Raw genomic sequence first — 18,368 nt, 5'->3', positions numbered from 1 at the left:
TTTTGTATTTTTATAAGTCTAGAACATAGGTGGCCTATTTTATTTTAGCACTAGCTTTTTTCTTAAGTTTTATTTTTTTAATTACTTCATATATTTTTCTTTTTATTTTATTTTTTCTTTCTCTATTTTTATTTATTATTATTTTTCAACTTAATTTTAGCTTAATGATCTAATGTATAAGTTTATCGGGAGAGGTGTTTAAGACTCTCTTCATCATATATGCAATACCTGTCTAGTTCGCATAACACCTCTTTTTTTTTTTTTCGAATTTTTATCGAAATATTTTATTGTACTATCCAGAACTCCATGTGGTATTGTTTATGTATAAAAGTATTTGTGCATGAACTCTGAGGAAGTGGTTTTGGGTACTCTATATGCTTTTGTTATTAATGTATTCTGTAATGTTTGTAGTTTGGTTTGCAGTTGTTTTTTACTTACGTTTATCCATGCATGAGCTGCAAAATCTATTTCTGGTCTTATACATGTTTTGTATACTTTAATGATGTTTTCAGGTGCTGTTCCATAATTTTTACCAGTTAGACTTCTAGCATAGTTTATTCTTCGCCAAATTTAGTTTTTATGTTATTTACATGTTTTATCCAGGTAAGTTTAGAATCATGTGTTAGTCCTAACATTTTGCAGATGTAGCAGTCTGGAGAAGCTCTCCGTTCATGTAAATCTGGGTATGTACTTTCTGATGTTTCGTTGATTTTGAAAATATCACTAACTGTGTCTTTGCTGTGTTTGTTTTAATTCCATATTTTTGGCAGTATTCACTAAATTTGTTGAGTTGAGGTTGAATGTTAGTGACTGCAATTTCTGATGTAGGCAGATAGCTCTCGAGTAGCTTTGCGCGAAATTCAAAAACAAACTGGCAATAACTTTCATAAGTTTACTTTCGAATTTTATCTCATATTTAAAAACCTGTAGCGAGTCTTTTATCGTTTCATAGTGTCGTAATTTATAAATGCTAGGTTACTGAGTTTCTAAAGTGTTTCAGTATGAGTTAGTTATTGTACAACCGAAGTCAGTATGTTTGAAAATAATGATCTCAGTGGTACAGGGTATGTTAATATGGGGGATAGTTATTATTTTGAGATTGTTTCGATAAATAGGGCTATTCCACGAGTATTAGGTTCTTTGGTTGATGTATAAGTTGGAAGTTTAAATCGGCTGATTTTCTTTAAAAATGTTTGGCTTATGCTTATGATATTCTTCTTGTATAAAATTACAAGTAATAAATAAAAAACAAACATAATATTTTCTTCTTTTTTTTTAAAGTTCTCGAAAGTGACTGAGGTTATCATGTGGTGTAGTAGCTAAAATATTTGGTTCTTTACCTTCCAGACCCTGTTTCCATTCTGTGTAGATATATTTTTTATTACTTTTCTAGTTTCTGTGGGTCGTTTACATAGTGAAATAATTTTTAACTGTTTATACAATTGTTAAATAGTTAATTTTTTATTATTCAGGGGCTAATAATCTAAGTTTGTACTTTTGTACTTGAAGAAGAAATGTCCTCATATTGAAAACGCTTATGTTATAGGGTATCATATTTGTGTATTAAACCGGTTTCTTGAACCTATCTGTTTCCCTAAGATTATTATTGTCAACATCATTAAGACATTTATTGTCCCATATTAAAATATGTTTTGTTATTTTCTCCCCAGATAGAGCAGTCAGTATTTGAAGCTATATTTATTTCTGTGTAATATAACCAACACTGACATCTAAAGAAATGATTTTCAGTTTATTCAAATTAACTACCCTGAAAAGTGCAGTTATGTAATTATACAAGCAATAGAACTCTAGAGAGAGAATTTAATTACCATTTCAAATAAAATAATAATTTCTTCTACAGCTCTTTGAGCTAATTATTAAACATTTAAATATATAGTGTGATTTAATTTTTTTTTTTTAAATTTAGAACCTAAATTTTATGTTCGATTATATCGTGAATTATGCCTTCTCTTTAACTTACTGGCAAGCGTAAATAAAAATGAAAATAAAGCATTTCTGAAATTATAATGAGTTTTCTTTACATTTCTCTTGTCTCCTTCAAGCATTTTATCCAAATTCGCTCTCAGATGCTTCCCTATGGCACAGCGGTATGTCTGACTCAAACCGTTAAAAACAGTTTCGATATTCGTGATGGGCAAAGCACAGACAGCCCATTGTATATATTTGGGCTCAATTCCAAGCAAATAAAAAATGCTGTCAAGTTTTATGTGGACTCACTGTCTCAGCAAAAGACTCACAATCTATGTGTTATAGGATCGAGGCACATCGTCGAACATCTGTGACAGAAAAATATTGTGATGGTAAAACTCACTATTCCTTGGTAAAAGTTACTGTGGATGCTTTAGACTACTTATCTTCCCTCTCTTTCTATCTGCAGATGAAATATGGACGGCTTGCGTAGCTCGCCCTAGCATGTTTGGTATAATGGGGATTCGAACCCGCGGATTACGAGTCGAATGCCTCAACTACCTGGTCACGCTCTGCCCCAAGAATTGTTTTGCGAGAATTTAAACAAGCAATCAGAGGATCCAAATTCACAAAAATACTTATCGCGTCGCTACCATTTCTTATAAGTGTGTAACACTTTCCACGACTTAAATCTTTCAATAATGAAATAAACATGAACATTAAATCTTCTTTAAAATATATAAAGTCAAACAACAAGTTGTAATTTGATATTTTATCAACATAAATATAAAGTTAGATGTTTAGATCTTCTGTGCCTTCAAACATCAATTTAGTCAGGACAGCCTTCTATCAATAACGTAGTTAGTTCCATTGTAGTCTGTCTATATTTTGAGAGATAAAATCCAGGGTTCGATTATCTGGGATGAGCAATGTGCGGATACATTGTATAGTTTTGAACACAGGTTAAAAACTACTTCTTACAGTTGCTCTTTTAAAGCAGAAAATTTAAATGTTTGAATTCTTTTTTCCTGAGATCAGTGTAAAATTTTCCCGTCGGTTAGAAATATTATGACATTACTTTTCCACAAGAAAATGATTTTGAGGTTGAGGGTTTAGGTTTTTGCATATATATAATAGTATTGTTTATTTTCTGTCCACAAAACAACTTCGCAAGGTGTGGATGGATCTTTAACACAATTGATATGATGGTTCATTAGCTCCATGCAGAAGTACATACAGTTTTTAGGTTTGTATTTTGCGTTTTGCGGTTTTTATGGCCATTTTTGTGTTTTCCACTACGACCTTACATTCTGTGGATGAATCGTTCATGGGGTTTACGTGAAAAAAAAAATAAACGTTCAATTTTGCGGTTTCTATGGGTATTTTTTTTACAATTAATTGCGTATCAGAGAAACAAATTTTACGTCTGACGATAACCTTTCTGTAATCATAAATTTACATAACTTCCATCCAGGAGATGGATACGTCTGGTAGTTAAGTAAGAATTTCACAAAACAAAAATATTCTAAATTACTAGAACCGAAAACTTCATGCAGTCTTTGGACATTGCGCAACAGATGGCAAAACGAACATCTGAAGAACGAAATAGCACAAGATGGATATTGTTTACGAAGCACAAAACGATTCATTGCTGCTATTTGCGTTTTCTTCATCGCAGAAAGTAAAAACCTAGGTTTAAGCCTTTTCAATTTGTAAACTTATCGATGACCAACCAAAAGGCGTATAAAAGATGGATACCGTGCGTACACGAACATTGCAACAGTGAATTTATTTGTGCTTTTATTTTACAGCTAGCTCTATTAGTACTGTGCAATGTTGTTTGGATATTTTGAATAGTGTTGTATTTTAATGTGGTATTTGCAGCCTTAAGATACAAGTATTGTCCACGTTTGTTAACATTTAGGATAGTTGTTCACATTTTAAAACATATTGTTCAAAACCAGCCCAGTCTTTAAGCACCAATTCCATTTGGTATACTGTTCACAGTAATAGGTTAATTATATATTGAAATCAATCATTTTGATTATCAAGTCTCCTTAAAGATTCTGAGACAAACTATTACTTTATTAAAATTTATAACACGTATAAATAGTTTTCAGTACAGTGACGTTTATAAAACATTTGATATTTGTGGCTATTACGCCAGTTAACATAACCTTCAAATATGGTGCAATATATACTCAATAAAAGCAAGAAATCATGTACCACACAAATATACTAGTTAGTCCCCTGTGTTCCCTGGTGGAACAGCGGAAAGTTTAGGAATATCTGGTGTTCAATTCCCAACAGTGGACACTACAGAGAGCTCAGTATGTCTTTGATCTAAAAGAAAGAGAACAAAATAGCCAATCCTCTATTAATGTCTATAAGTTAAGTTTGCTTATTTTTTTAGAAAATAAAAGCAAACATTTACCTCAGACGATAACTTAAGAATGATGCTACAAATTTCTCAGTAGACGGTTTGTTCAAAACAAACATCATAGTATAACAATTTGTTCCTTTACCACTTTTGATATAACTTTTAGTGTAGTGACTCCAGCTTATCAACAACTGCTACAAACAAAATCTCGAACTTTTCTTTTACTTTTTTCTTTTATCATTCGATCATATAAAAATTTCAGTACGTTTGCTACAGTTACAGAAGAATTGTTTAAGTTACGTTATCATCAAATTCCAAAATAATAAAAGTTTACGAAAGAACAAGTTAAAGGACTCGAAAGAAAGGTGATGTTAACGCCAAAAAATATTGCTACCCGTTCTATGCAGACGTACATGTACAAGTGATATCAGCGAAGAGTTCAACTTACTTAATTTGGTCTAAGAAGAGCACTCCAAAGTTGGCGGTGGCTGGTTTTGACTTTCTGTCTTTTATCTACTCTATTACTTTAAAGTTAGGGATGTCGACCTCAGGTAGTCCTCATGCAAATAAACAAACCAATGCTTATCATATTCAGATACTACAAGTTAGAAATATGTTTGATAATTGTGATAAACTAGCAGAAAATAATAATATAAATTAATTCATTTTATCAAATACTTTAAGTTAATTAATAATCCTATATATCTTTCTTTTTGTCTCTTTTCAGAACAGTATCATAAAAATATCATTATTCAGGGTTGTAAGGTACTCACTGAGGTGGTTGAAAACTAAATTTTAAACTGTTGGAAGGGTAATAAAATAATTTTAATATTTTAGTCTGCTTTTAAAGCAACATTTTGAATTGTTTTCATGATAGGTGCTACCATCGTATTTACGTTGTTGTGTGTTCCTCTGGCCAGTTTAAGCTTTGTGCTTTTATCTTTGATATAACACTTTTGTGATAAGAAAGAATAATATTTACCTTAAGTTGTATACTATTGTTATGGTTCTGTGTTTTGTTTTCTTATCCATTATATTAAACATTTAAGCTTGTGTTTTACTTTAACAGTTTAAAATATTACTGAAAATTAAACTGATATTATTTTCAGTCTTGACAGTTACCCTATTCCAACTTTTAGAAGGGTTGACACAAAGTATCTAGGGGGAATATTGGCCACCATGTTATTTAAGGTTTTTAATCTCATTGAAGAAACTGCATAATTTCTTCTGCTTTTAGTAGGAGCATCTTTAGAACAAGGTCAACCAGTTCACACAAAAAGTTATTCACTAAAATCATTATTTAACACAAGACAGGGATATGTACTGTGTCTTTCTAGCCAGGTTTACAAGGCATTTAATTCCTTTAATTTTTGTCTCCCTGTAAAATTAATATAAAATGTGTTCACTGATTTTACTGCATCCACTGTGAAGAATCGAATCCCAAACTTTGATTTTATATGTTTGTTAGCTTTCAGCTGACTCGCCGACTAATAGAGACTGTAGTGTTAATTTAAAGCAACAAAATAATCAGGTTTAGTTTACTGCCTTGATGTGCTATACATTTTCATCATCAGTGTGATTTTGTGTTATTTCACTTGTGTCAATTCAACTTTTTTATACAAGTAATAAATAAACTTTGGTTTTGTAATTGATTTCATTGCTGCAAGTAAAATGGAAGGCCTAAAGCAACAGGCTAGTCAAATAGGCCTAAACAGTGTTGCCAGAAAGATTGCAATCCACTAATATATTATTTTTCTAAATTAAGTCCTAGTTTATGTGATTTATCATGTTTGAAATTATTAATTATGAAACCTTTGTTTAGCTTATGCCACAATTTATTAGACTAAGTAATATTCAAGTTTACTGAATAAAAAAAATGTTACTTTAATTTAAATACTACCCACAAATTTAAATAATGTCCCCCACCTTTAAATTAAAAACTGTTCTCTTCATAAGTTAACAGCAGTGATGTAATAGTGTGGGAACAGCTTTCAACTACATTTCTGTTTAAGCAGAATGCCATTCCCTTCCATCCCTCACAATTTCAAACATATTAGAACTTGGAAATTTCTAACTTCATGAAATTTTGTCCACCTTCAGAAGAATGATTCATTAACCCTTTCATTCAAGTTGTAGTTATTAAAATATAGTAAAAGAAATGACTGGAAAATAAAATTGTGTAGTTCTATTAGTTATAATTCCAAATAACTTATGGACAGAGTTTATACTTTTCATACTTATTTGCTGTAGTTATCATGTTATAAGCAACTAACTTGAAAACTTAAGAGAACACTTGGGATTTTTTCATCATGGACCATGAAACTCCACAGTAAATCTCCCAAGATATTCCACTTCTGAACTTTTGACACATATTTCCTATGTTTATTTTACTGTTAACAGCTCAAGTAGAAACCTTGTGAAAATGAAACAATGAATTTCCACTGATCACATTACTGTTAAGTAACACTCTACTTTGATGTTATGGATAGTTATTTTCCCAGCTTTGAAGACAATAGTGTATTGTATGTGGTATAGTGATTATCTAAAGTATTGTATAGAAATGGGAGAAAATAGTTACAACATTTCTCTACAGAAAGTGTGATCTGATTCAATAAACTTGTTAGTTATCCTCCCTGATTAGTTGGGGTTTAGCAGTATAGATGTCAAAGTGTGCAAGAGCTTTTGAACATTGTCTTTTCTATTTTGCCATACTTACAACAGTAGCAAATTTAGTTTCCAGTAGTATAAAATCGGGATGAAGAAAAAAAAAAAGACATGTTGAGAACCAGATGAGTTGTAAGTTCGTTCATAACTGTTTCAGCTGTTCAGAAATGTTAAATGTCTTAGTGTTACCATTTCAAGTCAATTAGTAGTAACATTGATAAAGATCAATCAAAATTTGACCAGTGTTCATGTAATGTATTAAAACTACCTCTTCTTTCCAAAACCATGCACAGAAAATATTACTACAGTTTATGCAGACAAGTTAATTTGCTGCACCATACTATTTTTTACAAACAATGTAAAGTCAAAATTCTTGGAATACCATTAAGGAAATGAAGTTTATATCAATAACTGGCAGGTAGCAACAAGGTTGTTTCAATCAGTCATAGTGACCTATAACTAGTATTATAAAAAATATGAGATAACAGTGTTTCACAGATTCTTTTCATGAACCAACTGGAACAAGGTCAGGCACTTCTAATTCCATTCCAAACATAATTTCTGAGCTAAGTACCTTAAAATTCAATAAATGGTCAGCAGATAAAAGTCAGGGTTTTGAAGAAAAGGAAATAGATCTCCTTGGAAAATGTTTCAGAATGTCATTTTCAAACTCAATTGCTGCATATAGAGAATTTCTGAACATTGGGCACCAAATTACATCTGATCTGAATCCTTTAATTCGGTGTTCAAAAAACCATCCCATTATAGCTAATATTCTTGAAATTTGTGTTTTAATATATAGGAAATGTGATAAATATAAATAATACTAACACTTTTAAAACATGTTCCCCAACTTCTTTATTTAACACTGCACCACTACTATGCAATGCTAAAATCTGGGGTTTCATTTCTTGAGGTAGATAGTGCCTGAAACCCATTGTATGTCTCTGCACGAAGACTAATAAACACTAATAAATTAAATATTGTTCACAAACTCTTCTTACGTGAATCAAGTGATTTCACTGTTATCGCACGATTATTTGCAGTCGTTTAATTAAACTTGCATCTTAAAATAGTGATATGACACCCTGCATACAACTTGTAATGTACATGAATTATAAAAATATGATTAGATACCAACCAGTTATCTTCTGTCAAGTAGACCAAAATATCTTTTCCAGATTCCTCCAGAAATTCCTGGGACTTCTTCATAGTTAAAGAAGGCTTAATCTTGAAAGAATGAAGTTTCATCTTCTTCTGTTATCTTCCCTGTAATCTAAGTTTAAGATAACATTTCTTAGTTTGATAGAAAAGTTTTGTGTATAATTTCAAGGAATATTAGACATGATTTGTTAAGATGTCAAAACCTGTCAATGTTAACGAACTGCACTTTGAACAAAAATCATCATAATCTGGGAAACATTATGTCATAAACAAATGTTTTAGCTGTAATAGCACTTTAATGTGATTGATAAGGAATGCTTAACAGAACACTATTCACTTATTAACATGATTCACTTAAGCTTGTTCTTTGAAATCACAATAAATCAGATTATGTTGCTAAGTTTTTCTTATATATTTCTATAACCCAAAAACCTACAAGAATATTGTACATCAAAACTATATTTTATTACTTTTATGGGAAAAACATCAGTTTTTAAAATATAGTAGCTTATTATTTTACAAAGATTTTACCTTTCTATTTTCCCGGTACAGGATCTAACAAAATTGATTGTTGTTTTCAGACCACAAGCACATACAATATCAAAACAATATTAAAGTCATTCTTTAATTTTATTTATTAAGACTTTTCTGCACTTCAAGACTATATTCCCAACATATCAAATTCACTTTAAATATGAAAAAATAAAGTTGTAGCTTATGTTATTGCCTGTCACTCAATGTTAATTTTTATAAAACCTATGATAGCCTAAAGATAAATGGCCATTACTCAAGTAAATATCATTAAATCACTGTCTTGATGCCCACAGTTGTCATAGCACAAATCGTCCATTCTGTAGCCTCAGGCTCAACAGCAAACAAAGCATTTTGACTTAGCTATTGAAATTTGAGAAACAAAAAACATGCTAAAGTAATATTGTTTAATAATGTATGAAAACATTATAAAATCTTATTTTTGTTTTTCTAAAGGTATACAGCTAATAGACCCAAAGTGCAAAGAAAAAAAAATTATAGGTTCATAACATTAAATGACCAGAAACTTTTCATCTCCACATTTTCACTATTGAAGATTAGAAATGCTTTAGTTTGGATTCCCAACAAAAACACCAACCCTCAAACACACAGCAAATTAGTAATCACGTCATTTTAACACGTACATGAAAATTAAGCCAAAATATATTGCCTCCATATGCATTAGAGTCAATATAACTTGAAATAAATTATTTCTTTTTAGTTTACCAGCATTAGATACTTTTCACCTAAATATTTATCTTTCATATTTGTGTTAAAAAAGAACCATTCAGTAAAATAACATATTTAAATGTGATTGCTATCGTATTGTAAATCATAATTCGACCAAAGAAATGAAATTTCTATTTCAGTACACTCCATCATTATCTAGTGAATAAAGCATTTGTTTAAAATACTGTGACTTTTATGATTTATAAATCTTTTTAAATACAAGGTCAGAGGTAGATACTATACAAATGTAAATAAATGGTAGTTGATTTTATAAATAAAACTTATCTCTCCCTTCTTTTACAAATTTATGAAATGGTGTTTAAAAGGAATACACTCCATCATGATCTGGACCTCCACCTGATCCACTTTGTACAAAGTTTCAACAGAATGAGTTCTTGTACACAAAATATAAAATGCAAAAACAATTACTTTAACACAAAAAAAATAATGCAGAGAAGTCCACATACTTTTTCCATCTTATATAAAACTGCTAAAAACTTTTATAATTTCAAGAAACTAAACCTGCAAAACCTTAACACTCCTACGAAAACTGGGGCCTAATAGGCCCCAGAGCAACTTGAAAGGTTATTAATATTAGGCTAATAATTTTGTATTTAAATAAAATTGCCATTTAAATCCATTAATGAATGGATTAACGAGATTCCCACTGTCCCTATCTACTATCTAGCGAAACCACAGCCAGGATAATGGGCTTGGAGAAATCAGGACTAGAAACGTCTTTTCGTAGGAGTGTTAATATGCCCAAAATGTAGCAGTGAATTTTTAAAACTTTTCATATAAAAGAGGAAGGAAGCTTTATAACAAATCAATGACAAAAAAGAAAATTTTGCACTTTTTTGCAATGAACTTGAAAAAATACAGTTTTTGAACCATTTGTGTTAATAACTAAAAAGAAGCAACAAAGTTTACAAAGTCAGGGGTAGATATTATAAAAATGTAAATAGATCATAGTTTACAGGTTTGTAGCTTTGTTTTGTATCAGTGAATGCAGGAAATATAATAAAATATTACAAATTTGATGGAGGAGACCAAATAGAAACTTACAGTTAGTAATATGGAATTTTACGAGTTATTTTATCAAGACAAATAAACTTGAAACCATATCATGACATTTATAATTTTATTTTGTATCAATTTTGGATTAATTATCACAGAAATTTTTAAAACATAAGATATTCAGGGATGGACAGGATTAATACTGAAAATTCAGGAAATACCAGTGAAAAAGGAGAGATATCTCCAGGAAAACTAACTGTAATGAAACCACTGAGTTACTTCAATACATATACAATCAAAGAATAATTTCTAAAGCATATCTCAAGAGTATTTTCCAATTAAACAACCGACCTAAAGCCAGAATACTTTATCACTAGACAGAACTGTCACATTCAGGTTTGTAATATCTCCAGCATCAGTTTCCATACATTCCTGGTCTTTACTACTCAGTCTTTCCATGATAAAAATGTGGGGAAATTTTTCTCTACAATTATTAACATGTTAAAAGAGTTGGAGATGCTGCAGCTTACTTTCCCAGATATTCAGCAACTGTAAATTAAAACACATAACTGATCCACAGAGATATAGAAATGAACATATTTGTAACCAAGATTTTTCTGCTTCATCCATATAATTATTTCAAAATGTATTCTGACAAAGCAATCTCAACAGGTTCATAACATCCGAGCTGTAAAAGTTGAAATGTTACACACATATATGTACTACTTTCTTCATATTATGTGGTAAATTTAAATTTATAATTTATTATAAATTATTATTATTACAAATTTCTTCATATTATGTGGTAAATTTAAATTTATAATTTATTATAAATTATTATTATTACAAATTTCTTCATATTATGTGGTAAATTTAAATTTATAATTTATTATGACACTAGAAGATGAAAATAGGTTAAATAATTATGATAAAAATAACTTCAAACATTTTAACAGAAAGAATTAATTTAAAATGTGCCATTCAGAACTAGAGTAATTTCGGCAGTTGTCATAAACTTTATCCTAATGGAAATCACAATAAAAACAAGATTAATATACAACTAAACTGTCAATGAGCTACTATTTCTAATAACAATCTTAAATCTCCATTTTCATGTAGTAAGAAAAATGATAAAATTTGAGCAGGTATTTGTTTTTTCTCAAAAATGTATAAAGAAATAACATTTAACAAAACAAATTACAACAGAATTTATAAAGTTAATATAATATGAAAATAGTCTTTAAATAAATACTTTTACAAAAACATTTTAACTCGTCTCCTGATGAACAACAAAGTTACCAATTTGTGTTTGTTGATCTCTCTCTCATGCTCCTACACTGATTAGCAAGTGAAACTCAAAGTTACTATTTCCAATTATTACTGTTTTCTCATTATTTGCAACATTCAATTAATAGAAATTTCAGTTACATCAATTATCAGGAAACTAATCAAAATTACCATTTCCAATTATTTCACCTTTCCAGATGAACAAAACATTGTCACAAAATTTGCTCGCTCTTTGTTCTATCAAAGCCACTCAAGCCATAAGCCAATATCATTCATTTTGAGGAACTGACTAGATCCTACAACCAACACTTTTTTTCTGTGCAACTACTTACTAGAACAAAGACAACTGGTTTTTAATGTATTTGATTACTGTGGTTCTTAACTGATCAATTATCAAATGATGGCAATCACTCAGCTGTAATGAGAAAGCATGTATGAGAAAATTGAGTTCCAAGAGAGCAGAGTATGACAGACATTTCTTGTGTAAAAGGTACAAATCTTTCATACAGGAGGAGACTGTGATAAAGATAAGAATTTATCTGAATTTCATTTTGTTATGAAAATTTTAATCATAGATATAAGAATGTCCTATATCATAGCTTTTGAGCTAGAACTCTCATATGACCTAATGTGAGAAAGGAGAAGAGAAAAATATCAAAGGACATGCAAATGGCTATTGAAATACATCAGTGTTAACTGGCCAAAAAGCTCTGGATGTATGGTGGGTCTTTAGATTCCTATAAACTCAATAGTTGGTCCCAAAATAATGTACTAGGTTGCATGAAGCCTAAAACACTGGGGCACTTGCAAGTAATTGTTTCTTCAGAGTTGCATCTATGTTGAAGACAAATACTGTTCAAAATATTTATGGTGTACTCTCAGGGGTACCACCTTACAAGATAAAAAGATTTTCAAAACACATCCAAAATTGGAGGTTCAACTGATTACAATACATCTGCATGTTTCCTACAGCTCTTTAAAACAAAAACTGTCTTAATCTGAAGTGTTAAGTATGAATATTTTAATCATAATCTTTCACAATTTAGATTTAATTAACCCTGAAACTCAGCTAAAAGACAGACTTGAACATATTTCTAACATTTGTTCCTACACACCTGTATCTTTAGTCATGTATCAAAACTAATTTGAAACTGATCTTAAACTTGCCACACTATCCAAAAGCCTAGTTTTAAATTGTGTAGTACACATTCCAAATGTCATGTATCTAATGCCAGAATTTGGAAAACATAATTTGATTCATGAATATACTTCAAAATCTTGACACAGATCCAATCTATGTAACTAATAACAGCCAAATTATGATAAATTTGAATTCATAACAGAACTAAATGCTGAAATAACCTATTAAAATAGGTATAATAAAATCCTTTTTTCCATTTTAGAAGCTTTAAGTCAACATACAAGTGGCTATAATTTTGAACACACGTTTCTAAATACAAAAATACACTGTTAAGACCAGGATGGTATTATAATCATATCTTTATTTTAAAGTTTAGAGAAACCTCTAAATGTTATAAGCACTATAATTATAAATGTAAAGTTGATTCAGTTCAGTAAGAAGAAAAAAAAAACGTGCAAACAAAATAGTAAATGAATAGTTAAGTCTGATTACATCAGTTGTGATAAAAACAGTCACATGTCAAAAGCAACATATATACTTGAATTTGTTTCAGGGTAAAAAGTATCAAGACAGCTATTAATCAGGTTCTACGTATCTTGTATATTCTTCTTTAACAAATACATTAAAAATGGGGAAAAGATATATAGTTCTAGTGTGTTGGAAAATATTACCTTTATGTAATTGTAATAACTTTATACACAAGTCACTACTTCATAAACATATACACATACATTTGAGAAACACTATTTATCTACAAATGTAAAACATATGTGAATTGCTGGTTATTACTTGTTCCAAAATGTTAGAATTGAAGAAAATAGATAGCAACAAGAATCCTTCTAATTTTACATTCAACACTGCATGATTCCCAGAAACCTTTCATTTCACTGGGTTCTCACAAAGACATATCATCTGAGTTTGTGCAGAGTAGAAGAGAAAGAGACAAAAATTTCCACCAATGGCTGCAAGGAAAGACAAATGAAGAAGCAGATATATTAAAGTGGACTGTACACAACTACCAAATTCTTCAACAACAGCCAGGATTTTATTATGTCCAACCATACCACCCTAATGACATTACAACAAATGTAAATAAATTATGTAAATGTTTATGTAAATTAAAAATACATAAAATCATGCTTAAAACACAATTCTGCACAATGAATGACTGAAAACAGATGGCATGGTCTGATGAGCAACATTTTATGTCTTATATTAATGTAAGAATAAAATTATGAAAAACATGAAGAAAGATATATTAGTCTGGAATGTGTTTTTCTGACAGTGCATGTACTAGAAGTGGTGTAATTGTGTGGAAATTGTTCTTGTAGTGGAAATGATCTTCAAACTTCTTGTAACAATCAGAGTGATGTTAAATCTTCATTCTCATAAACAAAGAGCTCTTTAAAGACAATAATTTAACAATTCAATCCATTTTTATTGTTTGAAACTGATTTTAAAAGGACGACAAGACAAATTACCAGATCTCACAACACTTATCATCACATTTACTACCATAATCCTTTACTGACATCAATAAAGCAATATTTTATATTAAACTCCTACCCCTAATAATGTTAAACACCTTAACCAAGTGTCACATCCAAAAAATAATTGAGACAGTACCCCAGCCAAGATATTATCCTGACAGCTCTTCTCTGAACCTTCTCGAACAATTCAATATTTTTGTTGAGGAATGGAGCCCAAAACTGTGTACAGTTCTGTAAATAAGGTCTTATGAATGATTTATAGAATGAAACAATTATATCTCTTGTCATATATTCAATATTTCTTCAGATGCGACCCAAAATCCTATCAGCCTCACTTCTGACAACAATACACTATTTGAATAAGTTCAGTGATTTTGTGATCACAACACCAAGATCTTTTTGTTCAACCACAGTTTTTTGAATCATGAAAATCTGCGTGCATCACCTTAATTTTGAATAGTTAAACATTATCTGTTATGTACTGACTCAATGCATCAAGTTATCTAAATCTCCTTGTAAGTCTGCAGCATCTTTGATACAGGTAGCCAACCTAAAAATATTAAAATTATCTGTAAACTTTTATTAGTCATTCAAGAGTCCATATCATTTATACCAGTCATAAACAGCAGAGGGTTCAGCACATAGCCTAGAAGCACATTACTTGTAACTATCACACAGTCATACCTAACTCTATTTATTACTATTCTCTGCTTTCTATACTCCTGACAGTTTTATTTCCAACTTAATAACATTTCCCTCACACACACAGGTTTAATTTTTGTAACACGTCTTTTACAAGGTAACTTATCAAATGCTTTCTGAAAATCAAGATAAACCAAATTCAAAATTCTTTCATCAACTCTTACAGTAACATCCTCTAAAAAGATCAGAGGAATTTTAAACAAGACTTTCCCTTTAATTTAAATAAAGTACACAACAAAATTTCACCCTTCTTAAGTTATCTGTACTTTATTTCAATTGAAGTTTTAATACACATACCAACCATCTTGAGAATACATTTTTCTTCAAACAGGTTTCTCATCATAATGAAAGACTTTCCCTCATTGCAATTAATCTGGCTCTTTGACACTACATCAAACTTCTTCAAATGATTCTGCAGTACATCTTTAATCAGACTTTTTGAAACCTTTCTAATTACTGATGTAAGATTAAATAGCCTATAATTGTCTAGACAATGTTCATCACCTTCTTTGAATATTGGACTACTATTAGCCAACTTCTAATCCAATACTCTTCCATGAGCCAATGACTTATAAACAAATGTTGGCTATTAGTTCACAAATAAAAATATTTAAGTTTCTTTAAACTTCTAGGACAAGGAATTTAACAATTTTTAGGTTTCCCAAACTTTCTCTTACAATTTAAGAACTTAAAATATCTTTCGCATCAATATTTTCCCCAAACATTAAGTGCCCTGGTTAAAGCATAATACCTGTATATACCTTTATAAAAAATTAAGAACTCTTATAATGTAATGTGATCAATATCTCATAATTTTCTGAGTTCAGCCCTTCACTATAGTCTTTTAAGAGGCCCAATCCTCGTCTTGACATTTTGCTTACCCATCATATTTCTGAAGAATTCCTTATCATTCAACTGTTTGAACCAACCATCATACAAATGAATTATCTGCCCTCTTAACTTTCTCATTAACCATCTTGATTTTTTATAGTCCTCCAAGTCTCTACTAATTTCAATAACTTTAATTTTCATGAATGCATTATGTTTATCCCTCACACAACCTCTTAAACCTTTACTAAACCACACTTCTTAAATTCTACATGTAATAAAATCCCAAACATAATAATGCAATGGTCACTTGTACTTAAGTGCTCACCAACCTCAACTTTATCATATTCACATCACATGTTAATATTAAATCTAATATAGTTTTTCTCTTGTAGTTTCCATCAGTAGTTGGTGTATAAAAGTATTCTGAACAATCTTTAAAAACCTATCCCTCTCACTGTCAAACTGCAAAATATTTCCAATTAACATCCTTGAAATTAAAATATCCCATAACATCATTTTCAACTACCACTCTGATTTCATTATACAGTTTCTCATAAAATTCCATATTCTGAGTTGGTGGTCTACAACAAATTGTAGTTAAAAAAAAAAAAAAAGACTTTTCCCTTTAAATCCACCAACACTCACTCAAACCCAGTGCTATTTTCTTAATATGTTCCAACTCAACCAGATGAAACTTACTCCTTGCATACAGTTATTCATCCCCTTTTCTCAATACTCTATCTATAGTAAATAATCCATAACATGCTATTTCAAACAAAATTATCATAAAAAATTGTTGAAATCCGACAAAGTCCCAGGATACCCATAATATCAAAATCCTGTTTCTACAACTATTTTGAATCCATCAATTTTATTTCTAATACTTCTAACACTGCAGTAATGACAATTATTCTTAGATGTTAAAACACTTTCATATTTTATACCATTTCTGTATGTTTTCCTGAAATTATGCTTTCATAATTTTACTAATATCACAGCCTCCATCTTTGTCTAACCATAGTTTAAATCGAAGGTTCATAACAGTTAACTGGTGGCTCATGGAAGGGCTTTATGGAGGAGTCAGTAAACTGGGGGCACAAAAACTGATTTTTTTCTTCCGTTATTTTGTGTGTTTGTATATATGTAAATATTTCTGGGACAGGATTCGCAGCCTTCGAGTTAGATTCTCAAACTCAAATGGGTCCGTAACCCTAAAAAGGTTAAACACGGGCTTTTATCAACCACTGCAGCCGAATTAATAGTACTTGCTAACATGCCTTGTTTAAATACATAGATCCATTAATATCGTACTTCTTCAACTATAAAACTTAATTCTAAAAAGTAACTATGATAAAGTGTAAACCCCTAAAATAACTTACTCAGTCATGCTCCAAATCGTCATTAGCTTTCAGGCTTAATTTAGCATTGTACAATTATTATGCCGGCTAATTGCTTATAAAAAGAACAAAAAAGAGCACTGAAGAACAGAATATTTTACCTTTTTTCTACTAAAGAGAATTATAAATACAATAATAACATTTACAATTTTGTTTTTCAATAATTACTTATTGATTTACTTCACTTCAAATACATGGTATTAAATCTCTCTCTCTCGGTGTTTGGGTTTGTTTGTTTGGGAATTTCGCACAAAGCTACTCGAGGACTATCTGTGCTAGCCGTCCCTAATTTAGCAGTGTAAGACTAGAGGGAAGGCAGCTAGTCATCACCACCCACCGCCAACTCTTGGGCTACTCTTTTACCAACGAATAGTGGGATTGACTGTCACTTTATAACGCCCCCACGGCTGGGAGGGCGAGCATGTTTGGCGCGACGCGGGCGCGAACCCGCGACCCTCGGATTACGAATCGCACGCCTTACGCGCTTGGCCATGCCAGGCCTCGGTGTTTGGGTATGATATGTTCATACCCTGGAGGGTCAGGTTCTCTTTGACCTCACACACACACAATTACGGCAGATGTTTAGGTATAAGATTAATATTTCTTGCGAACCATTAATTCCCTTGGGTGCTAGAAGACCAAACAGTCCTCCTTCAACCCCGCACTAGAAAATAACTAAGTGAATGGATATAAAGGATATACAGATTGATGGGTGTGATTTTATTCGTGTAAATGCTAGTCTGGTAGGCGTGGCAGACAACAAAGCAAAACCCTTCCAAAAAAGAGACGAGGAGAGACAACATAAAGCAGGCCGGATAAAACATGAACAATACACAAACGGGCCAATTCAGGGCCGGGCATGGATCGATGGATCAAAGTGCCCCAGCAGGGATCTATAGATCCAATGCCTAAGATTTAGGTGTGGGGGGAAACGGGAGTATCCCGAGAAAACCCACTTTCACGACCTGGGCGCCGGATAATCTACCCAGATCGTGTCCGAGAATAGCTGTGCGGAGAGAAAAAATTGGTTAATAATGAAAAAAAAAAAACGCACGATGAGAGGCGAAACTTGGTTTAAGGTGGCACTGGCGAAATAGTTAATTCTG

The 18,368-nt window shown here is 31.1% G+C and overlaps 1 long non-coding RNA gene across 3 annotated transcripts; it reads right to left on the bottom strand.

Moving 5' to 3' along the window:
• Nucleotides 1-3,993: 3,993 nt before the first annotated feature.
• LOC143249035 (uncharacterized) lies at nucleotides 3,994-17,406 on the bottom strand. Of its 3 annotated transcripts, XR_013027388.1 has the most exons (6): nucleotides 17,245-17,406; nucleotides 10,766-10,963; nucleotides 8,669-8,692; nucleotides 8,115-8,249; nucleotides 4,758-4,866; nucleotides 3,994-4,272 (listed from the first exon to the last, which is right to left on the bottom strand). It is a non-coding gene; the product is annotated as an uncharacterized LOC143249035 (long non-coding RNA). The 3 variants fall into 3 exon arrangements; XR_013027386.1 differs by lacking the exon at nucleotides 8,669-8,692 and having other exon boundaries at nucleotides 17,245-17,403; XR_013027387.1 differs by lacking the exons at nucleotides 8,669-8,692; nucleotides 10,766-10,963 and having other exon boundaries at nucleotides 17,245-17,390.
• Nucleotides 17,407-18,368: the final 962 nt, after the last annotated feature.

The sequence above is a fragment of the Tachypleus tridentatus genome, chromosome 4 (assembly GCF_004210375.1).
Source record: "Tachypleus tridentatus isolate NWPU-2018 chromosome 4, ASM421037v1, whole genome shotgun sequence".
Classification (NCBI taxonomy): Eukaryota; Metazoa; Arthropoda; class Merostomata; order Xiphosura; family Limulidae; genus Tachypleus; species Tachypleus tridentatus.
This window is presented reverse-complemented; position numbering and strand designations above follow the sequence as displayed.